Source organism: Gobio gobio (assembly GCF_949357685.1).
Source record: "Gobio gobio genome assembly, chromosome: 2".
NCBI classification, from domain to species: domain Eukaryota; kingdom Metazoa; phylum Chordata; class Actinopteri; order Cypriniformes; family Gobionidae; genus Gobio; species Gobio gobio.
In genome coordinates, this window is record NC_137098.1 from 77503263 (window position 1) to 77511263 (window position 8001).

Below are 8001 nucleotides of genomic sequence, written 5' to 3' on the forward strand. Positions count from 1 at the left end.
ATAAAGCACCAGGACCGGATGGCTTCCCTGCTGAGTTCTACAAACATTTTTGGTCAACTTTATTCCCACTATTCAGTAGAACAATAACAGAAATAAAACAAAATGCTAAATTCCCATCCCACATGAATACAGCACTTATATCTCTCATTCCTAAACCTAACAAAGACCACACCCTCACATCTAACTACCGTCCTATTTCACTCATAAATGTCGACATAAAAATTATTAGCAAAGCACTATCCCATAGAATTGAAAAAATTATATCATATATCATCCATCCAGATCAGACCGGCTTTATAAAAGAAAGACATGCATCCAACAATACCCGCAGATTATACAATTTAATGCATTACTCATCAGTACAACAGAAAGATACTCTCATTGCCACATTAGACGCAGAAAAAGCTTTTGATAGGGTCAACTGGAAATTTTTGTTCACCACACTACAAAAATTTGGCTTTGGAGAGTCATTTATTAACTGGATCAAGATTTTTTACACATCACCATCTGCCACAGTCACAACCAATGGACTAACATCACAAAGCTTCACACTGCACAGGGGGACGAGGCAGGGATGTCCACTCTCTCCATCTCTGTTCACTATTTTTATTGAACCCCTAGCAGCAGCTATCCGCCAAAACCCAGCAATCAAAGGTATTGAAACACCACAACAAATACATAAAATCTCACTTTATGCAGATGATATTCTACTATTTATACAAGAACCTCTAGCATCTACTCAAGAAATAATTAAAACAATCCAGTCCTTTTCAAAAATCTCAGATTATGCAATAAATTGGAACAAATCATCCATCCTCCCTTTACATAAAACTAAATGGGATGTGGCACCCCACCAATCACCTATACCTATATGTCATGATCACATCACTTACTTAGGCATTAAGATTTCCTCCAGACTGTCAGAGTTGGTAACACTCAACTTCACACCACTGCTCAAAAAAATAGAAGATGACTTGCTTCGATGGCTCAACCTTCCAATCTCCATAATTGGCAGGATAGCAGCAATAAAGATGACAATTTTACCAAAAATCAATTACCTATTCTCAATGATTCCAACCCACCCCACACTCGCCTGGTTTAAATCACTAGACTCGATTATCACTCACTTCTACTGGAAAAATAAAACACCAAGGATAAAACTGACTACATTACAAAAAAACAAGGTTAAAGGAGGACTAGAAGCACCAAATTTTCATTTATACTCAATGGCTAACCAACTGCAATACATATACAAATGGATCCACCCCACCCAATCCGATATTATATGGCTAGATATAGAACAATCACTATGCAATAAATATAGCTGACATACCATTCCTCACCAAATCAATCAAACAACACACATGTTTTAATGCTGTAACTATAGCTTCCACTCTGACAGCCTGGTGGAAATTTCACCAAATCACAAATTCTATACTAGCTCCATCTAACCTCACTCCACTGTGGAACAACCGTGACTTCATAAGCAATAAAAAAATACTGAATTTTCGTACATGGGCTGAAAAGGGCATCACCCACATTAACCATATTTTCAAGTTTAACACATTCACAACATTTCCGCAATTGGCCCAGGAGTTTGGCATTGGGAGCAATGAATTTTTAAAATACCTTCAACTCAAATCTTCTGTTCTGGCAAAAATAAATATCAGAGCCATAAATTTAGAACTTCCACCGGCAATATCAGACTTGATTAACATTTCCTCTCCAAAGAAACTTCTCTCAAAAATATACAAAATCATTTCAAATCAACCACAGACCACATACTTACCAACAATAAAATGGGAAAATGATATTTCAATAGCTCCTGATGCCAACTTCTGGACCCAAATCTGTAAAAACATCTATCACATGTCCACAAATGCTAATCTTCAACTAATACAATACAAAACACTCCATAGAACACATTACACGGGCAATAGATTAGCTAAAATGGGTTTCACATCAGAAGTCTGCACACATTGCAATCAGAAAGCTACAGATACATACATCCATGCAACCTGGCACTGCACTCCAATCAAACACTTTTGGGAAGAGGTCACACAATCACTATCTAATACAGTGGGATGCCGCATCCCACTATCGCCATCTCTTTGCTTGCTGGGGGACCTCACAATAATTTCTGATAAAAAAAAATATAAACTCTAAAATGCTCCTCACAGCTCTAACCATCGCCAAGAAAACTATCTTCATGAACTGGAAAACACGTAACAAAATACACATTAACCACTGGAAAAACCTTATTACAGACTTCATTTCAATGGAATACACATCTTCCCCTTATAATTACACATCTGAAACCGACCTCTGCCATCCAACACTTACTGACCTCTTACAACTATGAATCCCTTCTATCCTCTCAACTCTGATTCCTTCCACCTTTTAATCAACCCACGGATATTACTGCATTTTTGTTATTATTGTCATCATTATCATTATTTTCATTACTGTTAGTGTTATGATTACTAGTATTATTTTTTATGGTTGTAATTGCTGTTGTTATTGTCATTGCTCTCGTCATTGTTATCACCATTGCCATCATCATCACCATTGCCATCATCATCATCATTATCATTATTATTATTATTATTATTGCTGTTTTGGAATTACTAACCTGGTTTTCATTGCTACCACTACTGCTGTAGCTAGATCAATTGATTATTTCCAATACCCCCCTAATCTTTTCATGTGTTTTTAATGCACCACAACGTAGAAGAGAGAGAAGGAAGAAGGAAAAAAAAAAAAAAAAGTTTATGTGTATCTCTGTCCCAAGTTGAGACACTCTCACACTGTACCCCTTCTTTTAATGCACCATAGATACTACACACAACATACAAAAAAATAAATAAAAAATAATAATAAATAAAAAATGTATAGGAGAAAATAGGGACTGAATAGATGTGGGGGGAGGGTTATCTTATATATTACCCTCCATTACTAATTTACTATCTAAAATTGATTTGTCTATGGAGTGGTGGCAATGGTAATAAATGGCAATCATTACATAGGAAAAAAGGGGAAGGAGAAGGAGAAGGAGACTAATACAATGAGGGCAGTATGATGGAGGTGGTGGTGGTGATGGCAATGAAGATGGTAATAAATAATTAATGGTTAATTTGCTTATGCATACACACACACTCACACCCACACACCTATACATTTACACATTTTCATTTCACTTCTGGACTTATGGAATTACTAGATTACTAGATTGTTTATCACTAGATTGTTTATTACTGCACTATTTTGGTCTATCTGTTGAAGGGGAGAAAAAAAAAAAATTGTGTGTATAAAGTCAGACTTGTGTGTATAAAGTCAGAATTGCGTGTAAAAAGTCAGAATTGCGTGTAAAAAGTCAGAATTGCGTGTATAAAGTCAGAATTGTGGGATAGTCAGATTTAAATTGTGTGATAGTCAGATTTGAATTGTGTATATAAAGTTAGAATTGCGTGTATAAAGTCAGAATTGTGTGTATAAAGTCAGAATTTTGTATATAAAGTCAGAATTGTGTGTATAAATCAGAATTGTGTGTATAAAGTCAGAATTGTGTGATAGTCAGATTTAAATTGTGTGATAGTCAGATTTGAATTGTGTATATAAAGTCAGAATTGCGTGTATAAAGTCAGAATTGTGTTATAGTCAGACTTGAATTGTGTGTATAAAGTCAGAATTGCGTGTATTAAGTCAGAATTTTGTGTATAAAGTCAGAATTGTGTGACAGTCAGATTTGAATTGTGTGTATAAAGTCAGAATTGTGTATATAAAGTCAGAATTTTGTATATAAAGTCAGAATTGCGTGTATAAAGTCAGAATTGTGTGTATAAAGTCAGAATTGTGTGATAGTCAGATTTGAACTGTGTATAAAGTCAGAATTGTGTGTATAAAGTCAGAATTGTGTGATAGTCAGATTTGAATTGTGTGATATAAAGTCAGAATTGTGTGTATAAAGTCAGAATTGTGTGTATAAAGTCAGAATTGTGTGATAGTCAGATTTGAACTGTGTATAAAGTCAGAATTGTGTGTATAAAGTCAGAATTGTGTGATAGTCAGATTTGAATTGTGTGATATAAAGTCAGAATTGTGTGTATAAAGTCAGAATTATGTGTAAAAAAAAAAAAAAGAAGGTACCGACGGTTTTCCTATTCATAACTCCTGACACATATTAACAAATTACGGTCACTGTATGTCTTTGAGAATAAAACAGAGGTCAAAAATGGAAGCTTGAGTCTTAGATCTTTTAAATGATGTATAGTTTGTCTAGGTAATTGCTTACATCTGACAGTAATTTTGAGCTAATTTAAACAAATAAAGCTTTAGTGCGCCCTCGTGCACGATGTGTTTGTTTGACACTGCATGAAAAAAGGTGTATCCGGACCAGGATACTCCTGTATACACTGCTGAAATTCGGAAGAATCCAGGAGTATACTGGCCGGATAGGTCAAATTCCATGGATCCGTATATGTCCGTATTCATCCGAAATGGTACCAAATCGGATGTATGTTGTGGCCGTATACTCCCATGCTACAGCCATTTGTTGCCATGGCAAATAATCCCATCAAGTTTTTCCCAGGAGACATTTTCACACCTCTAAACAGCTTTGCCTTCCACCCCCTATTGGTCCTTCATCTCAAACTGGATTGGTTGTTTTTTTTAAAACCACTCCCAAAACCCAGACTGCTATTGGAGGACAGGGCATATTGAAAACCCAGTCAAGTGACTTTATTGGTTACTTCTAAGGCTAAGGGTGGGCTAGGTTTTGTAGCATAGGGACTTGATTGGTTATAGGCCAGCTATGCAGATTTTGCTAATTAATATATAATATATATATATATATAAAAAATAATCCCCTCTCCCTCCCAAAAGAAAAATACACACAAAACAATTTGAGAAAGTCTGAAATATTTATTAAAAAGGTATATATATATAAAAAAAACATTCTTAACAGCATTATAAACGAACATTAAAACAATGGTGAAACAAAAACAAGTGAACTAAATGTATTTAAAAGGGATGAAAATGTAAAGGAACAAATGTAAAAATATAAACAGTCCAAAGAACATAAATATACGTTAAATTGAATTGGTAAAGAAACAAAAAGGGAAAAAAAATTAACAAAATGCATTTAAAAGACAGATGTAAAGGAATAAAATACACAGTGAACATAAAAAGGAAAAGAATAAATATACAAATTAAACAATATAAAATGAGAACAATAAATTTATAAGACAAAAAAAAGTGTATATAAAATACACATAAATATTCCAAGTAAACAATATAACCAAATAAAAAGAACAAAGAGCATTATAAACATACATTCAAATGAATGGGGGAAAAGATAAGTGAACAAAATGTTTCTAAAGGAAGGCGACGTAAGAGGAACAACAATACAAAACGTGGAGATCAAAAGCAACATGGACATCTAAAAAGGAACAAACATACAAAGTATACATTATAAAACGAGACAAAGAAATCTATAAATTAAAAAGTGTATATAAAATATATGTAAATGTTCTATATATGGGAACCAATAAAAGTATAAGTATATAAACATAGGAATAAAGAAAATATAAAATGGAAAAATTGAATATTAAAATTATAATTATAAAATAATTGTGACCAACTCTAACACAATGTTGTTTGAGCTAGCCAAACCATCCACACTGTCCTTCCATCAACAACAGCATCATCATCTTCATCAGGTCTATAGTTGCGGTCTTCCACAGGTTCTGTGTTGGTTTGTGCAACCCTGGACCTGGTCTCCAGCAACTGCAAAACATGACAGTAAATTAACCACTAAAACTCAGAGAGGAGTATAGTAACATTCTGGAGGGAAAAAGCTTAACCGGTTTCTTAACTTACCCGTCTCTTTCTCTGACGGTTCTGTGTGATGTTCTTCATAGTGTTTCTTTTCTGGGCCTTTTCAGACTGAGCCAAAGAATACTTCCTCAGCAAAGTCTCACAAAATAAAATACATCTTGCGACCTTCCAAATAATACATTAATAATATATAGTTAATGCCAATAAAAGTAAGTAAAACAATTCAATTAAAATGTATTTGTATAGCGCTTTTCACAATACATATTCAGGGTTTTTCCTGGGTCAAAAATGGTCTTCGGTGGTGGCTGACAGACATGGTCACTCACTCACTCTCACACACACACACACACACACACACACACACACACACACACACACACACACACACACACACACACACACACACACACACACACACACACACACACACACACACACACACACACACACACACACACACACACACACACACACACACAAAAATACCCTACCCACTTGATCTGCAAGCACAAAACTGACAATAAATTTGAAATAAATTCAAAGAAAGTTTGTAACTTTTGCTTATCTTATTTTGATACCTTGATGTTTGTTTTTTTTCCTCATTTTTACACTATTTACTGATAATTGTTTGTTTTGGTAATCATATCAATATTAAAAAAATGAACAAATAGCCTAATTTTCTGCCATATACAATCAGCTAGCTAACAACAACTTTGTTCTGGGTTCACCTCACTCCAGTCTAAACTAAATGATTTTAGGCGATTTATTTTACTACACATTATGAACATAAATAAGCTGAAAGACTGTTGATAATTAAAACTAATTCTTACTATCCACTCTTGCTAAAGTGGGTAAGCACACTTGTGTTCTCATTTCAGGTGTTGTTCTGAGTAAATGATTAAACTGCTTCGTGAGTTCAGTGTTGGACAGATCAGTTGTTCTAACCAGTTGTTAAAATGATTCAGTTCAAAGGAGTCATTAGGTGGCAAATCGGACATTAGCAGACGCGTTGTGTGTGAATCCCGTCTTTAGAACATCGCGAAAGATTTGTCAACACACAGAAAACACTACATAACCGGATAGGATTTGTTTCCTGTTTATTTAAAGTATGCTTTATTGCAGCTGGTCAGAGAATCAGTCAATGTTTTGAGCGCATTTCACACCCAGCGGTAATTAAAGGAAGACGTCTGATAGCGCCACGTGCAACATGGATTCGGTCTTCCGACCTTTTGATTTTGATTAACGTAAAATGTGAAATATTAGAAAGCTAAGAATGCTTATTTTGAAGACAGAGAGCGTGCGAGCGGGAGGAGCTCACTGGTCGTTCTCTCTGTCACTCAGTTAACTCAAGTGCAGCAGTCATCTGTTCTACATCACTCATAAATCACAATAACTCATCAAATAAGGCTTTGGCGGGACAAAAAAAAATTTGGCGGCCGGCAAAAAATTTTCAATGTAGGAAAAACCCTGATATTGTTTCAAAGCAACTTCACAGAAAATGCATGCGTCTACATTACAGAAAAAAAACAGAGAACATTAAAATAATGACAACATTTTTAAGATTACCTTTTACACATTCAGGGTCAACATCTGTAAAAGTTCTTCAGGATCATGGATCCAAAACTTCTGGATCATGAGGGGGGAAGAAACATGCACACACACAAATGAATATTAATTTGTTTGATAAAACATTAATATTAATTATCAACTTACGGACAAGGACTTGCAACACATACTCACCAGGCCCATACAAAAACTTTACAGTAGATCCAAAATCCTGGTTTGCCTATAATTTTTCAGAGTCCAAGTATGGTGGATTCCTGTCCTCTCTGTTGAACAAGTGTACATGACAGTGTTCTCAGATTACTCATTCCAAAACTCTGTTACATTTTATGACAAGCTTGATCTTAAAACTAGCTGACAGTAGGGATGGGCATTATGACCATATAATTATACATACATGAGAAATTTTATTTTACAATAACGATATCACAATATATTTATTTTGATGGATATTTTATTAAAATGCTACAGAATAATACTGCTTTAAAAGTCTTCACTGTATGATATTCAATTAATTAATATCACTTGATTCTTAAAGAAGCAGAAGGTCTTCTCTATTCTTTTGTTTTATTAAAATGATGACAAAGCTGCAGCCCCTTTAAG

The 8001-nt window shown here is 34.6% G+C and overlaps 1 long non-coding RNA gene across 2 annotated transcripts; it reads right to left on the reverse strand.

Annotated features, from left to right (window-relative positions):
* Positions 1-5716: 5716 nt before the first annotated feature.
* On the reverse strand, positions 5717-7677 carry LOC307141989. 2 transcript variants are annotated; one of them, XR_013818404.1, is made up of 4 exons: positions 7576-7677; positions 7402-7458; positions 5878-6000; positions 5717-5784 (listed from the first exon to the last, which is right to left on the reverse strand). It is a non-coding gene; the product is annotated as an uncharacterized lncRNA (long non-coding RNA). The 2 variants fall into 2 exon arrangements; XR_013818405.1 differs by having other exon boundaries at positions 7402-7461; positions 7576-7637.
* Positions 7678-8001: the final 324 nt, after the last annotated feature.